At 52.2% G+C, this 21,087-nt stretch overlaps 1 long non-coding RNA gene across 1 annotated transcript; it reads left to right on the top strand.

Moving 5' to 3' along the window:
• The first annotated feature begins 373 nt into the window (after nt 1-373).
• On the top strand, nt 374-20,977 carry LOC136008147 (uncharacterized). The gene is made up of 2 exons (XR_010609995.1): nt 374-523; nt 20,464-20,977. It is a non-coding gene; the product is annotated as an uncharacterized LOC136008147 (long non-coding RNA).
• Nucleotides 20,978-21,087: the final 110 nt, after the last annotated feature.

Here is a 21,087-nt window from a genome sequence, read left to right as displayed (position 1 = left end):
GGGGGCGGTGACAAGGACCCCCCCAAGTAACTGATGCTAGAAGGGGGAGCTTTTCACAGCCCCCCTTTTACCTTCTCCCCCACGCAGCTCCGCTGCGGGGGGGAGAAGGTAAAAGGGGGGGTGCGAAAAGGTTAAATGCCCCCTTGAAGTAATCGTCCCCTCCAATCAACGCAACTGAGCCTTGCGCGCCCTAGGACAGCGGGGGAATAAGCGTAGCAAGGCCACAAAGAGGATGATTTGGGACAATTTTACCTTTTATTTGTTAAATCCCATTTATTTTGAATCATTTTATGTGCACCCCACCACCGAAGCTCGGCGCTCGGTGGGTTGAAGGCGCTCGATGCGCGCATGCGCGCTGCGGGTTGTACGGAGTATAAGGAGAAGGGGAAAGATGGCGGTGTCCGGCGGTGGTGTGGAGGTGGAGGAGGAGGCGCAGGGCCTGGTGTTGGGGAGGCTGGAGGAGGAAGCGCGGCGGCGGCGGCGGCAGGAGAGGCTGCGGGCTCTGAGGCAGCGCACGCTGCAGGTCGGCGAGGGGCTGGCGGTGGGAGGTGTGTGGGGTGGGAGATGGAGGGGTGTGGAGGTCTGGAGTGGGCCTCTGTGTGTGTGTGTGGATGGTCTGAGGTGGGCTTGGTGGTTTGGGGGAGGGGAGAGAAGGGATGTGGGGGTCAGGGGGTCTCCAGTGGGTCTGTAGTTATTTGGGATGTGGGGGGCAGAGGGTGTGGAGAGTAGGTCTAGAGATGTGAGAAGGATTGGGCAGGGACAGGAGCATCTGAGGGTAGGTGGGGGGTTCAGGGGTGCTAATGGGTCTGGAGCCCCCAGGCTGGGTGTAACGAGGGGTTCAGGTTGTGGGGCATTGGGGGTTTATGGGGCCAAGTGGGAGGAATGGCTGGTGCCTGGTGGGGTGTGTGGGGAAACAATGGGGAGCAGGCTGTGGGGTGGAGAGAGGAGGAGGGGAGAGTAGTGAGGCAGAGGGGGTGCCCTGCTGTGGGGAAGGGGATGTGGGGTGAGAGGGGTGCCAGAAAAAGCAGGGTGTGAGTGCTGGAGGGGGTTTGGGATTTATGTGATGGTCCTGAGCCTCCTTGGTCTTGTCTGTGGGTTTGTGTGGGCTCTGTATGACCCCAGGGCCTGTATGGCCTGTCCTCGGGCTTCCTCTGGCTTTTAGTTCTGCCTTTGCCATCCCTGGCCTTTGCTAACCCCCTCTCCCAGTGCGTGATTCAGCCTCTTGATTTTCCCGTGCTCTCTCCCCAGTTTGCTGTGTTTGCATCACATCTGGCAGCCAGGCCGCAACCTGGTTTGGTGGTGAGGATGGAAAGAGCTTCACCCCGGGACTAATTAATAACATGTTGCGTTTCTCTGCTGCTTTCTGGGCCTTCAGCTTCTCATCCAGGAGATGCTGAGACCTCGTTGCCTGTAGTGCAGGCTTGAGGCTACTGAAGCTGTGTTGCCAAAGCCAGGGTCCATACATGGTGGTTTTCTTCTTGGATGTGCGTGCTGTGCATGGTGCGGCAGGCTCCTTGCTCCGCCCCAGGGGAATTCACTGTGGTTAGTGTAAACCTTGTGTTGCAGAAGGTGCTGCTGGCAGCAAAATATCTGGGCTCAGTTATTACATTTATCTGAGAACTTTTGCCGTTGCTTGGATTCTCACCCAGAAAACTGTGGTTGTTTTTCCTGGTGTCCTTGTTGCCTCTGCAGATGCTGAGCTCAGAACATTACAATGGGGTTTTTATTTTATTTTTTTTTAATTGGGGATGGAGTAAACTTGACAAACTCGGTCATTAATATCTTGGCAGCTCCTGCTGAGGAAGGCGGCCGTGCTCCAGTGTGTCTCTGCACATCCTGGCATCGCTTGGTTCTCCTCTTTTGGGCTAGTAGGGCAGCGCTAGCTCTGCTCCTCTTCCACCACAACATCCTGAATTTGTTGATCCAGCTTAGTATGGACTACTAGCGTGGGAAGACGCTCTGTCCTTCCACTGAGGGCCCTTCTCTTGGGGCCACTAAAGGGAGCCGTGGTTTGGTGGTCAGGCCAAGTGTGTTCTGCTCTGGTTCTTGTCTTGAGGTGTACATTATGGTCGGGGAACTGAGCTTTATGAACCAGGAGAGTGGGATACAGCCCTGTGATGACTCTTACCAGGAAGAAGAACCGTGGAAAAGAAAAGCGTCTCCTAAAAGAAAAGCTCTTTCCTTTATTTTCTGTCCCATCTAGCAAATCTAGAAGGAGCGAGGCGTTGCGGAAGGAGTCATGCGTGGAGTGCTGTTCTCATCTGCGTTATTGCTGTAGGGTTTTTGTTCTTAATTTTAGGTGAGATTTTCTGACGTGGTCTCTGTGAAAGCTAATGTGGCCTTGAGCACTGCCAGGGATGGGGCATCTACCGCTTCTCTGGGCAGACTTCTGTGAGGTTCGGGTATCATCATCCCTGTGTGTGTCAGCTCCATCACCCATTTGCTCAGGAACCTGAATTTGCTCCCCTTACTTGCACCGTGTGTTTGTAGTACTGCAGAAGCCTCTGGTGACTGAGTAAGCGCCTTGTACCCCAAATACTCTTTTCTCCCTGTCCTTCCTATGTACCTTCCTGGGATAGTTTTTTCCCTTGGTTGTGGATCTCTGGTGTTCCCATACTGAGTCTGTCACCGGATTGAGATCTAGAAGGGAGCCCCTTGTACAAGCCCCCCCCCCAACAGGGGTCCTGGAGGACATGGCGGGGCCAGGGGAGGAGATGGACACAACCGCTGTCCCTGTTCCCAGGTGGCCCCAGGGTCCCCATCCCTCCTGGAACCCCCTGCCATGTGCTGGGAACACGGCAGGGTTTTCGGGAAGAAATAATCCCCTTCACCCCAATCTCTCTGAGACGGACACCCCAGCCCGTGGCATAGGAGCTGGGGGAGACACAGGGGGGTGTGTGATCCTTTCCTCCAGGATCCCCCCCACTACCCTTCCCCAAACCTGGACGCACGGATACTTAAGGAGAAAACAAAGCATAAGGGGCTTTGGAGGTGGATACGGAGGGTCCCCCACGCTGCCGCTCAGAACCCCCCATTCTCCAGGACCCCTGCCTGTGGGACCTGCCCCAGCAGAGGGAAATACGAGGGGGGGACGGGACGGGACGGGACAGGACAGGCGGTGGTGCCGGGAGGGTCCCCCCTGTACAGGGAACCCCCGTTTCCCCCCTGCTGCTGCTCCAATGTCACCGCGGCCGCACCTGCTGCTTGGCAAGGGTGCGGGGACCCGGAAGGGGGAAAGGACCCCCCCAAACCCACCCGGGCCGGGTGTAAGGGGATGTGTGTACCCCCCAAATACCCCCGTGAGAGATGGGATGCGGTGGGGGAGTCCCGGAGGGTGCGGTGCCCCCCGAGGGGGATCGCGGAACTCGGGGTACGGGGGGGGGGTGTCATCCCCGTGATAGAGCAATGGGGATCCGGGGCGGGGGGGGACGACACGCGGTGGCGGCTCCCAGGATGCGGCAGTAGGGTGCGGGCGGGGGGGGTTTGCGGTGACCCCCAAATAGGGAGAATGGGGCGGGGGGATCACGGGATGCCGCAATGAGGGGTACGGAGGGAACGCGGTGCCCCCCCAAGTCGGGGGTGAGACGGGGAGGAGGTGCCGGCAGGGGGTTGCAGGCAGGGTTTAGCGTTCCCCTTTCCCCTAGGGAAGGGGGATGCAGGCAGCGGGGTGATGGGGGTTAAAAGGGGTGCTGCCCCCCCACCCCACCCCACCCCCGAGGGGAGGGAAGGAACTGCGGTGTGCGTGGGGTCCTCCGGTGCCGACCTCCCCTTGGCGAAGTAGAGCATCCACAGCTCGTAGAGCCGCTCCCGGGAAGCCATGCCGGGCCGGCACGGCACGGGCAGCTCCGCCCCCCCCCCATGGACGGGCCCTCCCCCAGGTACAGGGGGGGCGGTGACAAGGACCCCCCCAAGTAACTGATGCTAGAAGGGGGAGCTTTTCACAGCCCCCCTTTTACCTTCTCCCCCACGCAGCTCCGCTGCGGGGGGGAGAAGGTAAAAGGGGGGGTGCGAAAAGGTTAAATGCCCCCTTGAAGTAATCGTCCCCTCCAATCAACGCAACTGAGCCTTGCGCGCCCTAGGACAGCGGGGGAATAAGCGTAGCAAGGCCACAAAGAGGATGATTTGGGACAATTTTACCTTTTATTTGTTAAATCCCATTTATTTTGAATCATTTTATGTGCACCCCACCACCGAAGCTCGGCGCTCGGTGGGTTGAAGGCGCTCGGCGCGTTGAAGGCGCTCGGCGCTCGATGCGCGCATGCGCGCTGCGGGTTGTACGGAGTATAAGGAGAAGGGGAAAGACGGCGGCGCCCGGCGGTGGTGTGGAGGTGGCACAGGTGGCACCACCACAGGGTGGTGAGGCCCTGGCACAGGTTGCCCAGAGAAGCTGTGGCTGCCCCAGCCCTGGCAGCGTTCAAGGCCAGGTTGGACGGGGCCTGGGGCAACCTGGTCTAGTGGAAGGTGTCCCTGTGTATGCCAGGGGGTTGGAAGTGGGTGATCTTAAGGTCCTTTCCAAACCAAGCCATTCTGTGATTCCATGAAAGATCAGATCTCCCTGTTTTATATGCCCCCAAAAATCGGAAACCAAGGAAAGGGAAGCCAAAAATAAAAATGCCAATAAAACAACTCCACAGTATCCTGTTACCTGGAAGCCATTGGAAAGTCATGTGGGAGCAGCCTTGAAGGTAAGCTTTCTGCTGTGCCAAAGCAGAGGAGCCGCACAGGGAAGTGCCATAGTCTCTTAACGTGTCTGTGCGTATTTTCTGCCCGCTTATGATATATAAAAAAGCGTTTCTGAAGCTGATTGCTTATGAAACCGCTGCTTAGCTCATGTTTTCATTGCTGCCTTTTATTAACAGGAAAACCCCACCAAGTTTTTGCAGGGAGCCTTATGAAAGCTCCCGTGGTGACATTAGATCTTGTCAAGGTTAAGGTTGGTTTTCTGTGTATGTTTTAGGAAGCAAATGGTTCTAGCTCCCTAGGCCCTGCTGCGGGGAAAAGCGGGACAGGCTGTGCAGACATCTCCAGAACGAAGGCATTGGGGTTAAGAGCTAAGGAATGGGATTCTTCCTATGTCTTTTATTTTGCAAATGACTTGAGTATGGGCAGTAGAAGCTGTGTGAGGGCTGGATGGGTCTGGAGCTCGCTCTTTGCCCAAGGGTTGTTGTGCTGATGCTCATGACAGTGGTGAGGCTCCTCCTCACAGTATCGTGTGGTAAAGCCCCACTTATCTTCTCTTTTTTTTTTTTTCTTGCCTAATGTTAAAAATCAGATTAAAATGTTCTCTGTGTGTTCCTCAGGAAGACTTTTATTTTTTTTTTTTTAGCTGAAGAAAACCTTTAACCCAATTTAAGCTTCAGCTTAGCACGACTGTATTTAGTTTAACAGTTCCTGACTGTCACCTAACTCTCCACTTTGAAGTAGACTCATAGCATCCCAGAATGGTTTGGGTTGAAAAGGACCTTAAAGCTCATCCAGTTCCAACCCCCTGCCACAGGCAGGGGCACCTTCCACTAGACCAGGCTGCTCCAAGCCCCATCCAGCCTGGCCTTGAGCACTGCCAGGGATGGGGCAGCCACAGCTTCTCTGGGCAGACTTCTGTGAGGTTCGGGTATCCTCATCCCTGTGTGTGTCAGCTCCATCACCCATTTGCTCAGGAACCTGAATTTGCTCCCCTTACTTGCACCGTGTGTTTGTAGTACTGCAGAAGCCTCTGGTGACTGAGTAAGCGCCTTGTACCCCAAATACTCTTTTCTCCCTGTCCTTCCTATGTACCTTCCTGGGATAGTTTTTTCCCTTGGTTGTGGATCTCTGGTGTTCCCATACTGAGTCTGTCACCGGATTGAGATCTAGAAGGGAGCCCCTTGTACAAGCCCCCCCCCCAACAGGGGTCCTGGGGGACATGGCGGGGCCAGGGGAGGAGATGGACACAACCGCTGTCCCTGTTCCCAGGTGGCCCCAGGGTCCCCATCCCTCCTGGAACCCCCTGCCATGTGCTGGGAACATGTGGAGGATTGGCTTGTCGAAAAAAGGTCAAAGGTCATGCTCCCATCAACGAGCTGAAACAAGACATCTGTGTAGAAGATGGTGCAAACCTCTCACGCCAGATAATGAGGAAATGAAGGACACCGGCAAACAGCAACATACTGTGACCAATCACAGCCAAGGCCACTAAGTGATAAGTGCATGAGAAGGAGGATGGGGGGGGTGCACGGTGTAGCTGCAAAAATGTAGAAGCTATAAACCAATGATCTTGTAACATGTAGAAGCTATGAGCCAATGATCTCTCTGTAACCAAACTATAAACATGCAAGCAAGGTATATAAGTATCGATCTGCTTAGCAATAAACGAGACTTGTCGGTCATCATCTGATGAGCTCGTCTCCCGGCGATTCCCACAAATGGTGACCCCGACGTGATCCCTCGAACACCACGGTGGGACGACGTAAGTTGTGCTCGGGTCCTGATCGCAGCCACAGGACGGTCAAAGCGCCAAGATCTCGGGATTTTAAGCGCCGGACCCTGGGTGACCGTATAGACGAGCCCGGCCGATACGCGCCGCCGAAACCTGAAGGGGCTGCAACAAGCGCGCTAAAGGTATGGAAAGGCAAGCGGCGTATGATTTATTTACTGCCTTCTTACAAAAGCGGCAGGTTAAAGGGATCGACCTGCAGAAAGACCTGCAGGGACTGTTAGCTTATGGACAGTCTAAGGGATGTTTTGTTAACCCTCACAGTGTCCATGAATTAGCAGAATGGCGAAAATTTGGAGATAAGATTTGGCAAGCTATATATAATACCCTGTTAAAACAAAAGGCTGGGAAGACAGCAGGGATCAGGAAAGCTCCGAAGAACGCAGCCACGGAGGGCAGTGACACTGTGAAACATTTGTTGGTCATTTGGAGAACTATTTTAGAGATGTTAAAGTCAAAAAGTGAGATCGTGGAACCCAGTGTCCCCCCCCCACCCCTGGCCACCCTTGAGCCTCTGCCAGTTGCCGCCGTGGCTGCAAAGTCTGAAGACAGAGATGAAGACACTCTTTTTGACCCAGACCCTATTGACCCCAAGAAAGAGCCTGTGCGTGCTCATCAGGCTGCTGTTGCTGCTTCTGAAGTTCTGACGCCTGTTAATTCTGATGCTGACCTGGATGATCCTTTTAACATGGAGCCGGAAAAGAAGCCTAATTTATATCCCCCAGATCCTCATGATAAATGGACAGCTGTAAAGGAAGAAGCGAGATGGGTGTGGGATGCAGATGTATTGTGTGCTTTCCCTGTGATGTATGTGCTGGATCAAGACCCGCGGTGGGAAGGTCTCTCGTATGCCCTTATCAGGGGTATCGAGAGGACTGTGGTGGACTGTGGTGGTCCGTGGACTTGGGGTCCCATATACAACTCATTTGATACAGTCTGTCTGTGATACTCATGTACTAGAAGTTAGCAAATATGTCTATGATCTTATTGATGCTTGGAAACCTTTATAGATATTGCTGGCCACTTCTTCTGACATAGGCTGGCCACCTGTGTCAGAATGAGTGTGCATTTTGGTCAGTATAAAAGCCCAAGCCTCATGCGATGTGAGGGAGGCAGAGCCTCTGTGGGGACGCTCGCTAGGGCTGAGCCTGCCACCTCACACTGCGATGATGCTTGTTGGAGCTGGTTTCCTGATAGTCTTCACAGGGTCCTTATGCCACATTCTGTACGTGGAACTGTGTAGTGCGAGTAATGATTGTCTGGATTTTGTGTTTCAAACACTGTAGTTGTGTGAAATGTGCTTGTGGGATCCCATATGCATACGTATGTGTGTGTGTGTGTGTGATGAGAGCAGATGGTGTTCTATGTATTTTTTTTTGTTATCGTGTTCATGTAAAAGTTTTTAACAGGTAGTGGTTTAACATTTCAGGCAAGAAAGGGTTAATGCAAAAGTGCGGTTGCTGACAGGTATTTATGGCTGCTGCTGAAGCAGGCAGGCAGCTGTAGCTGCTGCCCAGCAGGCTGCTGTTTGTAGCCGCGCAAAGCAGAGCGAACAACTTCTGAAAAAAGGTAAAGTTGCAGAGCACAGGCAGACAAATGCGAACCCAGGTGATAGACTGGAAATCTATTCAGAGAGAGGCTCTGTCAAACAATGATTTTGATTGTTGCAGGAAAAGATTCTCGCCTTTCCTGTTAAGTACCAGATTAACGCTCAAGGTCAGGCAGTAAATGCTGAAATGTCTCCCTTAAATTGGAAATTGCTATCTCAGTTAAGGCAAACTGTTATTTCTACAGGCATTCAGTTTGAACCCACTAGGCAGATGTTGTCATATATTTGGGGAACAGATTTGCTGTTATATTAAAAGTATTGTGAAATTGATCCTCACCCCTTCGCAGTTGTTGTTATGGAACATGTATTGGCAGAAAACCTGTCAAGAGGCAGTTGCAGTTCAGCGAGGCCAGGGAGATCCCCTGATTGGGGTGCAATTACAACACCTGATGGGAACTGGACAGTTCTCCACTAAGGAGGCTCAAGTCCAGCTAGGTCCAGAATTGTTAAAAGAATCTATGAAACTAGCCTTGCTACTGGGGAGATCATCATCTGCGTTGAAAGGACTATTCATTGTTCCAGGTGCCATCGATGCTGATTATATGGGTGAAATTACGTTAAATTATTTATGCATCTTTGGTGATGAACAAACTCCAGCGGTTATTAAGCACTTTGTACAAACGGAAGATAAAGCCTTCTTTTAAGGCGTACTATCGAGATCCTAATACAGATTTGTGGCAGGGACCGGCAGAAGTAATATATCTGGGCCGTGGTTACGCCTGTGTTTGTGCTCCTGCAGGACCCTTGTGGGTACCATCCAAGTGACTAAGACCGGCTGTTGCAGAAGCTCCAGTGACGGCGTCTCCGAGCTAGTGTATGGACCCTGACTCGCAGGCCCGGGAGGAGCGTCGCTTGCGCCGAGCGCTACAGCCACTAATAGAAGAACTTAACTCCTTAGTCAACACAGAGCTTTCATTGAGCACGGTCGCCCTCCTAGATCCGGTCCATGGCCACAGGCATATAGTGGTACAACTGAGATTGGTGATACAACAAGTGCTTCGGTAACTCTGTAGTTTTTGTCATCAGTGTGACCCTACAGTAGAATTGTATTGTGGTGGTTGTCAGTCTATAAGGCGTCTTCGCCAGAGTTAGCTGAAACAAAGACCTTTTGTATAGTCTGTCAAATTATCTTTTATGCAACCCGCTTATAGCGCTTCAGAAATATTTAGCTGATTTTAGAAGTACAGATTTTGAATTACTCGAGTTATTTGAAAATCGAGGTTCACTTCATAGAGCTGCATATACGTTTGCTTTACAAGCTGCTTTGCCGTTATAGGTCTCATAATTATAGGGGGTTTGTTACTTTGTTATGCTTTGCAATGTTGTTCTGCTTGTTTACAACGACTCCTGACTCAGTCCTTATTCCTTTATAAAGAAAAAGGGGGAATTGTGGAGGATTGGCTTGTCGAAAAAGGTCAAAAGGTCACGCTCCCATCACCGAGCTGAAACAAGACATCTGTGTAGAAGATGGTGCAAACCTCTCACGCCAGATAATGAGGAAATGAAGGACACCGGCAAACAGCAACATACTATGACCAGTCACAGCCAAGGCCACTAAGTGATAAGTGCATGAGAAGGAGGATGGTGGGGGGGTGCACGGTGTAGCTGCAAAAATGTAGAAGCTATAAACCAATGATCTTGTAACATGTAAAAGCTATGAGCCAATGATCTCTCTGTAACCAAACTATAAACATGCAAGCAAGGTATATAAGTATCGATCTGCTTAGCAATAAACGAGACTTGTCGGTCATCATCTGATGAGCTCGTGTCCCGGCGATTCCCACACCCCAGCCAGTGGCATAGGAGCTGGGGGAGACACAGGGGGGTGTGTGATCCTTTCCTCCAGGATCCCCCCCACTACCCTTCCCCAAACCTGGACGCACGGATACTTAAGGAGAAAACAAAGCATAAGGGGCTTTGGAGGTGGATACGGAGGGTCCCCCACGCTGCCGCTCAGAACCCCCCATTCTCCAGGACCCCTGCCTGTGGGACCTGCCCCAGCAGAGGGAAATACGAGGGGGGGACGGGACGGGACGGGACGGGACGGGACAGGCGGTGGTGCCGGGAGGGTCCCCCCTGTACAGGGAACCCCCGTTTCCCCCCTGCTGCTGCTCCAATGTCACCGCGGCCGCACCTGCTGCTTGGCAAGGGTGCGGGGACCCGGAAGGGGGAAAGGACCCCCCCAAACCCACCCGAGCCGGGTGTAAGGGGATGTGTGTACCCCCCAAATACCCCCGTGAGAGATGGGATGCGGTGGGGGAGTCCCGGAGGGTGCGGTGCCCCCCGAGGGGGATCGCGGAACTCGGGGTACGGGGGAGGGGGTGTCATCCCCGTGATATAGCAATGGGGATCCGGGGCGGGGGGGGACGACACGCGGTGGCGGCTCCCAGGATGCGGCAGTAGGGTGCGGGCGGGGGGGGTTTGCGGTGACCCCCAAATAGGGAGAATGGGGCGGGGGGATCACGGGATGCCGCAATGAGGGGTACGGAGGGAACGCGGTGCCCCCCCAAGTCGGGGGTGAGACGGGGAGGAGGTGCCGGCAGGGGGTTGCAGGCAGGGTTTAGCGTTCCCCTTTCCCCTAGGGAAGGGGGATGCAGGCAGCGGGGTGATGGGGGTTAAAAGGGGTGCTGCCCCCCCACCCCACCCCACCCCCGAGGGGAGGGAAGGAACTGGGGTGTGCGTGGGGTCCTCCGGTGCCGACCTCACCTTGGCGAAGTAGAGCATCCACAGCTCGTAGAGCCGCTCCCAGGAAGCCATGCCGGGCCGGCACGGCACGGGCAGCTCCGCCCCCCCCCATGGACGGGCCCTCCCCCAGGTACAGGGGGGGCGGTGACAAGGACCCCCCCAAGTAACTGATGCTAGAAGGGGGAGCTTTTCACAGCCCCCCTTTTACCTTCTCCCCCACGCAGCTCCGCTGCGGGGGGGAGAAGGTAAAAGGGGGGGTGCGAAAAGGTTAAATGCCCCCTTGAAGTAATCGTCCCCTCCAATCAACGCAACTGAGCCTTGCGCGCCCTAGGACAGCGGGGGAATAAGCGTAGCAAGGCCACAAAGAGGATGATTTGGGACAATTTTACCTTTTATTTGTTAAATCCCATTTATTTTGAATCATTTTATGTGCACCCCACCACCGAAGCTCGGCGCTCGGTGGGTTGAAGGCGCTCGGCGCTCGATGCGCGCATGCGCGCTGCGGGTTGTACGGAGCATAAGGAGAAGGGGAAAGACGGCGGCGCCCGGCGGTGGTGTGGAGGTGGCACAGGTGGCACCACCACAGGGTGGTGAGGCCCTGGCACAGGTTGCCCAGAGAAGCTGTGGCTGCCCCAGCCCTGGCAGCGTTCAAGGCCAGGTTGGACGGGGCCTGGGGCAACCTGGTCTAGTGGAAGGTGTCCCTGTGTATGCCAGGGGGTTGGAAGTGGGTGATCTTAAGGTCCTTTCCAAACCAAGCCATTCTGTGATTCCATGAAAGATCAGATCTCCCTGTTTTATATGCCCCCAAAAATCGGAAACCAAGGAAAGGGAAGCCAAAAATAAAAATGCCAATAAAACAACTCCACAGTATCCTGTTACCTGGAAGCCATTGGAAAGTCATGTGGGAGCAGCCTTGAAGGTAAGCTTTCTGCTGTGCCAAAGCAGAGGAGCCGCACAGGGAAGTGCCATAGTCTCTTAACGTGTCTGTGCGTATTTTCTGCCCGCTTATGATATATAAAAAAGCGTTTCTGAAGCTGATTGCTTATGAAACCGCTGCTTAGCTCATGTTTTCATTGCTGCCTTTTATTAACAGGAAAACCCCACCAAGTTTTTGCAGGGAGCCTTATGAAAGCTCCCATGGTGACATTAGATCTTGTCAAGGTTAAGGTTGGTTTTCTGTGTATGTTTTAGGAAGCAAATGGTTCTAGCTCCCTAGGCCCTGCTGCGGGGAAAAGCGGGACAGGCTGTGCAGACATCTCCAGAACGAAGGCATTGGGGTTAAGAGCTAAGGAATGGGATTCTTCCTATGTCTTTTATTTTGCAAATGACTTGAGTATGGGCAGTAGAAGCTGTGTGAGGGCTGGATGGGTCTGGAGCTCGCTCTTTGCCCAAGGGTTGTTGTGCTGATGCTCATGACAGTGGTGAGGCTCCTCCTCACAGTATCGTGTGGTAAAGCCCCACTTATCTTCTCTTGTTTTTTTCTTGCCTAATGTTAAAAATCAGATTAAAATGTTCTCTGTGTGTTCCTCAGGAAGACTTTTATTTTTTTTTTTTAGCTGAAGAAAACCTTTAACCCAATTTAAGCTTCAGCTTAGCACGACTGTATTTAGTTTAACAGTTCCTGACTGTCACCTAACTGTCCACTTTGAAGGAGACTCATAGCATCCCAGAATGGTTTGGGTTGAAAAGGACCTTAAAGCTCATCCAGTTCCAACCCCCTGCCACAGGCAGGGGCACCTTCCACTAGACCAGGCTGCTCCAAGGCCCATCCAGCCTGGCCTTGAGCACTGCCAGGGATGGGGCAGCCACAGCTTCTCTGGGCAGACTTCTGTGAGGTTCGGGTACCCTCATCCCTGTGTGTGTCAGCTCCATCACCCATTTGCTCAGGAACCTGAATTTGCTCCCCTTACTTGCACCGTGTGTTTGTAGTACTGCAGAAGCCTCTGGTGACTGAGTAAGCGCCTTGTACCCCAAATACTCTTTTCTCCCTGTCCTTCCTATGTACCTTCCTGGGATAGTTTTTTCCCTTGGTTGTGGATCTCTGGTGTTCCCATACTGAGTCTGTCACCGGATTGAGATCTAGAAGGGAGCCCCTTGTACAAGCCCCCCCCCCCCCAACAGGGGTCCTGGGGGACATGGCGGGGCCAGGGGAGGAGATGGACACAACCGCTGTCCCTGTTCCCAGGTGGCCCCAGGGTCACAGAATCACAGAATCACAGAATCCCAAGGGTTGGAAGGGACCTAAAAAGATCATCTAGTCCAACCCCCCTGCAAGAGCAGGGTAACCTACAGTACATCACACAGGAACTTGTCCAGGCGGGCCTTGAATATCTCCAGTGTAGGAGACTCCACAACCCCCCTGGGCAACCTGTTCCAGTGCTCTGTCACTCTTACAGTAAAGAAGTTCTTCCTGATGTTAACGTGGAACTTCCTATGTTCCAGTTTACACCCATTGCCCCTTGTCCTATCACTGGATATCACTGAAAAAAGCCTAGCTCCATCATCCTGACACCTACCCTTCACATATTTGTAAACATTGATGAGGTCACCCCTCAGTCTCCTCTTTTGCAAGCTAAAGAGACCCAGCTCCCTCAGCCTCTCCTCATAAGGGAGATGTTCCACTCCCTTAATCATCTTTGTGGCTCTGCGCTGGACTCCTTCAAGCAATTCCCTGTCCTTCTTGAACAGAGGGGCCCAGAACTGGACGCAATATTCCAGATGCGGCCTCACCAAGGCTGAGTAGAGGGGGAGGAGAACCTCTCTTGACCTACTAACCACTCCCTTTCTAATGCACCCTAAGATGCCATTTGCCTTCTTGGCCACAAGAGCACATTGCTGGCTCATGGTCATCCTCCTATCCACCAGGACCCCCAGGTCCCTTTCCCCTTCACTACTTTCCAGCAGGTCACCCCCCAACCTGTACTGGTACATGGGGTTGTTCTTCCCCAGATGCAAGACTCTACACTTGCCCTTGTTAAATTTCATCAAGTTTCTCCCCGCCCAACTCTCCAGCCTGTCCAGGTCTCGCTGAATGGCAGCACAGTCCTCTGGTGTGTCAGCCACTCCTCCCAGTTTTGTGTCATCAGCAAACTTGCTGAGGGTGCACTCAGTTCCCTCATCCAGGTCATTGATGAAAATATTAAACAGCACCGGTCCCAGCACCGACCCCTGAGGAACTCCACTAGTCACAGACCTCCAGCTAGATTCTGCGCCATTGACCACAACTCTCTGCCTTCTTCCTTTCAACCAGTTCTCGATCCACCTCACTACTTGATCGTCAAGCCCACACTTCCTTAGCTTATCTATGAGGATGCTGTGGGAGACAGTATCAAATGCCTTACTGAAATCAAGAAAAACTACATCTACCGCTCTACCATCATCCCTCCACCTAGTCACTTCCTGGAACCCCCTGCCATGTGCTGGGAACACGGCAGGGTTTTAGGGAAGAAATAATCCCCTTCACCCCAATCTCTCTGAGACGGACACCCCAGCCCGTGGCATAGGAGCTGGGGGAGACACAGGGGGGTGTGTGATCCTTTCCTCCAGGATCCCCCCCACTACCCTTCCCCAAACCTGGACGCACGGATACTTAAGGAGAAAACAAAGCATAAGGGGCTTTGGAGGTGGATACGGAGGGTCCCCCACGCTGCCGCTCAGAACCCCCCATTCTCCAGGACCCCTGCCTGTGGGACCTGCCCCAGCAGAGGGAAATACGAGGGGGGGACGGGACGGGACGGGACGGGACAGGACAGGCGGTGGTGCCGGGAGGGTCCCCCCTGTACAGGGAACCCCCGTTTCCCCCCTGCTGCTGCTCCAATGTCACCGCGGCCGCACCTGCTGCTTGGCAAGGGTGCGGGGACCCGGAAGGGGGAAAGGACCCCCCCAAACCCACCCGGGCCGGGTGTAAGGGGATGTGTGTACCCCCCAAATACCCCCGTGAGAGATGGGATGCGGTGGGGGAGTCCCGGAGGGTGGGGTGCGGTGCCCCCCGAGGGGGATCGCGGAACTCGGGGTACGGGGGGGGGGGTGTCATCCCCGTGATATAGCAATGGGGATCCGGGGCGGGGGGGGACGACACGCGGTGGCGGCTCCCAGGATGCGGCAGTAGGGTGCGGGCGGGGGGGGTTTGCGGTGACCCCCAAATAGGGAGAATGGGGCGGGGGGATCACGGGATGCCGCAATGAGGGGTACGGAGGGAACGCGGTGCCCCCCCAAGTCGGGGGTGAGACGGGGAGGAGGTGCCGGCAGGGGGTTGCAGGCAGGGTTTAGCGTTCCCCTTTCCCCTAGGGAAGGGGGATGCAGGCAGCGGGGTGATGGGGGTTAAAAGGGGTGCTGCCCCCCCACCCCACCCCACCCCCGAGGGGAGGGAAGGAACTGGGGTGTGCGTGGGGTCCTCCGGTGCCGACCTCCCCTTGGCGAAGTAGAGCATCCACAGCTCGTAGAGCCGCTCCCGGGAAGCCATGCCGGGCCGGCACGGCACGGGCAGCTCCGCCCCCCCCCCATGGACGGGCCCTCCCCCAGGTACAGGGGGGGCGGTGACAAGGACCCCCCCAAGTAACTGATGCGAGAAGGGGGAGCTTTTCACAGCGGAGCTGCGTGGGGGAGAAGGTAAAAGGGGGGGTGCGAAAAGGTTAAATGCCCCCTTGAAGTAATCGTCCCCTCCAATCAACGCAACTGAGCCTTGCGCGCCCTAGGACAGCGGGGGAATAAGCGTAGCAAGGCCACAAAGAGGATGATTTGGGACAATTTTACCTTTTATTTGTTGTAAGAAAGTATGAATTAGGATATTGTTTATTAAGATTTATGTTAAGCCCAATGTAAAGGTTAGGCAATAAAAAGTATGAAATCGCTTACATAGACTAACAGTCGCGAACCGCAAATCGCCTATCGCTTATGCAAACATAGCAGATGTTGCCTAAAGATAGCTGTAAGATGTTCCAGGATATGGCAGAGATAAGACGAACAAAGGACATAGGAGTAGAGGGGTCAACAATGGGACAAAACAGGAAGACTTCTCACTTCGGCAGAAAACGACCCCCTGACAACAGCTGAAGCCTGCGCAGAGTACCTGCACTACTTCATGAACACGGAAGTAAAGATGTATAAAAAGGGACTGTTTGAACTGCTCAGGACGGCAGTTGGCGGAGCGCAGACTCCCCTGTCGTCCAGCGCTGTCTTTGCTCATATTCTACTTGCTATAATTAATGAAATTTCAATTGGATTATGATCCGTTGTGGTCTCAATTTATAACAATTTCTGGTGCCGTGACTCGGATACGGAACGGTGGGCTTTGGTCCTCCGGGGGGGCGCCCCGCGACATTTCGCGGCCCCGCGGCCAACAGCTTACCTCATCCTTACCGACGAACCTAAATGCTAGAATATGAGCAAAGGGAAAACCGGTAAAATCCCATAAAAATTCTGTGCACGGGAGTCCGGACGAAGACGCAGGACGCGTAAGTATATTGCGAAACTTTCCGCAGAGCGAAATAGTTCGCGGCGGAGGACTGCAGAGTGAAATGGGTTCACGGCAGGTCTGCAGAGTGAAATGGGTTCACGGCAGGTCTGCAGAGTGAAATGGGTTCACGGCAGGTCTGCAGAGTGAAATGGGTTCACGGCAGGTCTGCAGAGTGAAATGGGTTCACGGCAGGTCTGCAGAGTGATTGTTCACGGCAGAGTTGTTCGCAGGTTTGCCGTTCGGGCGGGATTGGGTTTCCTGGAATATAACGAATGAGAGGTTCGATATACTGAACCAAGCGAGTGTGGACCCTTAAGTACTGCGGTTCCCATCTCCCGCGAGGGACTGGGCCAGGAACAAGGGGGAGCGAGTGAGTGCGTGTTCGGAGATATTCCAGAAGATGGGGGCGAAGGGCAGCAAGCCTTCGACTCCCATGGGAAGGGTACCCATTGTATGTATAGGCGTAAGGGAATAAATGTAAAGGAAAAACGACCCTGGGTGTGCATACTTTGGAGGAACGATCCCCATGCACCTCAGCGCTGAATAAAGCACACCTACTTTACAACTTTAACGAGTTGTGGAGTCAATCCGCGTATCAATTTGGCGAGCCAGCCAGGAGGCCTCTGTTCGGCTGCAGGATCAGGTGAGGAGCGGATATCCTAAGCCCCCCCCCAGGCCGCTTGCCTGGAGGAGCTCCGCTTCTCATCCGCTCACTGCGGGGACAGACAGCGACCTGCGCCGGCTGCGGAGAGGCGGTATGCTTGGAATTTAGGTACTTTGGGGGGCCTGTAGGGCGTACGCGTGGCCGGGGCTGCTGGTAAGGCGTGCAGAGACGTCTGGCGCACAGCGGAGTTCCCCGTGGCAGGTAGGGCTTGCAAGCTGGGGGGGCTTGACCGATAGCGCGGCTGCCAGCGATCCTGGAGGCGGATCGGGCGAGCCCGGGTTTTCGCTGCATCCCAAGTTTTGGAGCCAGGGCGGACCTGCTAATGACCGTGTAGGAAGCAGGAGAAGGGCAAGCGGAACCATAGCGTGAGTGTGTGGGAGCCCATGTGTTTCTGTGTGACTGAGACGTAGCGTAGCTACGAAGCGAGTGTGGAGTCCTAATCCGCGGTTCCGTGTCTCCGCGAGGGGAGCGGCCGGAGACGGACGAAGCGTTTATGTTTTTCTGTCCTGTGTCTTGTCTGTGTATAACCATCAAGCAGCTCAGAAAGCGGGGGAAGGTCCGGCTGCCCGTCCCGCAGTGGATAACTTTACGAAATACAAGGGCAAGGGAATTTCCTATATGCCCTGTGAGAGTATGTGCCTTGCAGGAGTGTAACTGTATGGGACGGGTGGCATTTCACGTGGATATTGCCACTCAGGACAGCGGTGGGGCAGATACTGCTCGGGGTGTCTTACAAAACACTGCCAGGTAGAAAATTATAATTATCTAATCGGTGACCAGAAATAAAAGATTACTTTGTGGAGAAAAGCCACAAAATCCTGGCGGACTTCCGGGAAGTTAGAATGGAAAACTGAGAAAGGGTTTATAGAAGGTATCAAAGAAAATTTGAGAAGATGTGGTTACAAAGGAAAAAAAAAAATGGGAATACAACAATTAATGTCTCTCTTTTTGGGACAATCAACGGGGGATATCAGGAAAACCTTCGTAACCTGACATATGAGTGCATAACAAGTTTTGAACAGTGGAACCTGCTGTGGATACTAGGGCAGTGTAAATTTTGCTGGAACTGAAACTATGTTCTAACGACAGGGGAGTTGATCTGCAGAACCCAGAGATACTATCTTACTGAATCCCCTGAGGATATCATAAAACTTGTGTGTGGGTGCTCTCATATTTTAAGTGCATTTGCAGAGCACCGGGAAAGAGAAGCTATAGAGATTTGTAAGAGATTGTTTGAAATGGGAGCCGGTCAAAACAAGGGAATTCTGAAGAAAAGCCCATTGGGTTACATTTTGGCACATTGGAAAGAACTGGGAGGTTCTTCTGGGGGCTCGGTAAACAAGAAAACATTGGTAAAATATTGTAATCAATGGTGGCCTTTATAAACTTTGGAAAATCAGGAAAAATGGCCTAAAAATGGAACTCTGAATTCTAATGAATTTTTTTACAATTTATGTTGGTTTTGAGGTGGCCAAGAAAATGCAGTGAAGTAATGCATGCAGATATGTTTCGCTTTAAGAAAGCACCTGGAGTGGCAGACAGAATGTGAAATTAATATAACCCTGCCAGATCCCTAATTTTGGTTTTGGAAAAACAGAAAGCTAAGCTGGAGAGATGTTGTTCAGCCTGTGATATTGGGACAGTCATCAAGAAAATTATATATCACAGGTACCTCCGAGAGGAGCACCCTCTGCCTCTGTCCTATCAGGTATTGATAAGGAGGAGGAAATTGCTGTCACTGGCAACAAGCAGCACATTCACATTCAGGGTTAAGAAGGGGTTAAACCAGAAGTGCTGTTGCAGAGGCAGGCATCTGTAACCCCTGCAGAGCAGGGTGAGCACCTGTGAAAAATAACAAATAAATAAATAAAAAGGGAAAACCAAAGGGGAAAGGAGGGAAGCTCCCGCAGTTCCTGTGTTTAAGTATGAGATGGGTGCTGGGGCAGGCAGACAGACATGTTGACAGACGGGATTGAACGGTTGATGAATAAATGTGGATGGGAGTCAAGGAGAAAGCATGGAGAGTGTATAGGAATTGGAAATAGGTAGAAAAGAAAAAGCTGGGCCGTGCTACAGCCACGGCTGCGCTGGTTGCTTTGAAACTGGTGGAGGACGAATGTCGGACAGAAGTGGGGGAGTGACCTCCTCTTCTGTGGAACCGGATCGGTGTGAGTGCTATGAGGAGTTTGGACGCTGGGAGTGAGACTACCCTAGTGGGAGTGCCATGGGGTGGCTCGGGTGACTGAATTGGAACTAGGCTGACGGGACCAGGGGAATCTTCCCTAGCAGATCCACTGGGTACAATGGAATTTTTGGTTGATACAGGTGCAATGTATTCAGTTTTAAACAAAGCTTTAATACCTTTGGGGACGATTATATGATGATAAAAGGGGCGACTGGCCAAGGTGAAAAGGCTTATTTTTGTAAACTACTAAAATATCAATTGGGAAAACAATGGGGCATCCATAAGTTTTTGTATATGCCTAACTCCGCAAAAGCTCTTTTGGGGAGAGATTTGTTAGAACACTTGGGAGCAACCATTACTTTCAAAGGAGGCGAGATCACTTTAAAAAGGACCAACAGTATATAGAAATGTTAAAAGCTTAATTTTGATCACTAATCATGTCGAGGGAGAAGTCAGATTGAAGATATACTGGATCAGGTATTCCCAGGGATATGGGCTACAAACGTACCTGGAAGAGCTCTTAAAAGAATACCAGGTACAAACGGGGAACATGCTGTTACAGTATGTAGATGATCTGCTCATAGCAGGGAATAATAAGGAGGATGTAAGAAAAGAAAGCATTCGACTTCTAAACTTTCTTGCACAAAAGGGCCTACGGGTATCACAAGAAAAGTTACAATTTGTGGAGGAAAAAGTGAAATATTTGGGACATTATTTGTTTAACGGCCAGAAAATATTGGAGCCAGTCGCATTAAAGGCCCAGTGACGAGACCCCACTGGAAAGTACTCAGTACTCCAGGGGACACAAGATAACCCTGAAAAGATAACGTAATGATAGAGACTTTATTTATTTAATTATTTTGCCGCATTATCTTTTGGCATAAAGTGTGTATTGCTGTTTATATTTGCTATAATTATTTCTCTTTTCTATTATATATGGAAGCGTACAAAGTGTGCTGAAGAAAATTGCTAAACTTATGCAACCACACAATAGTGAATATAGAAGATATGCTGATGTAAATAATGTATGTACTCTAGGTATACGAATTAGGTGTAATAATTTGAATTGCAATTGTTATCCATTTGCTTGTTTTAGGTGTAAGGTATGTCAGGATAAATGGTGGACACACTGTGAGTGTGGATGCCCTCCAATAGGAGTTTGCACACAGTGTTGGAAAATCCAAAGAACTCTCACTGTGTGGAAACTAAACCAATTAGAGTCTAAAACAAGAAATTATTTGGGAATCCCATGAGTGGTGGGAGATTTTTGCCAAAGGAATAAACCCTCAATATTATTGTTACCACTCCAATGAACCAGTCCCCTTTATAGCCGAAATTTTGATTATAAAGTGTAGAAGGGAAGTACTAACTGTATCTTGCTTTGCCCCATTAGTTAAGGCTGCAAAGTGGGAAGCCTATGTAAACAGGCAGAAAGCCCGAAACAGCTGTTCTCCTGAAGAATTCCCTTGCTGCCGAGAAGATGGTACACCCCGTGGCTCGAAGCAACCGAGTCGACGGGCGAGGCAGAGGAGGAATAAACTGTGGAGAAAAGAACCAGAACAATGGGATGCAAAACCAGCAATGGCCGAACTTCCCCAGGACTGGTAAAAATATACTTAAATTGGCAAAAATTGACAGACACCCTTTTTCCTGGTATACCGTTAGTTTTGTTATTGATAATAACCCAAGCAAATGGAAACCCGCATGAACCATTAAAGTGGGAATTAATATCCTGGGAAACATCCAAAGTCATAACCACTTTCACTGGGGCGGGACAACCTGAATTCCCTGCACAACCTTAATGTAGAACTCCGGAAAAGGTTAAATCAACGTAAGAAAGATCGTCCAGCGCTGTCTTTGCTCATATTCTACTTGCTATAATTAATAAAATTTTAATTGGATTATGATCCGTTGTGGTCTCAATTTATCCCGAGGGGGATCGCGGAACTCGGGGTACGGGGGGGGGGTGTCATCCCCGTGATAGAGCAATGGGGATCCGGGGCGGGGGGGGACGACA

The sequence above is a fragment of the Lathamus discolor genome, chromosome 2, assembly GCF_037157495.1.
Source record: "Lathamus discolor isolate bLatDis1 chromosome 2, bLatDis1.hap1, whole genome shotgun sequence".
NCBI classification, from domain to species: Eukaryota; Metazoa; Chordata; class Aves; order Psittaciformes; family Psittacidae; genus Lathamus; species Lathamus discolor.
The sequence above is the reverse complement of the archived record's forward strand: the minus strand, read 5'-3'. Positions and strand labels throughout refer to the sequence as shown.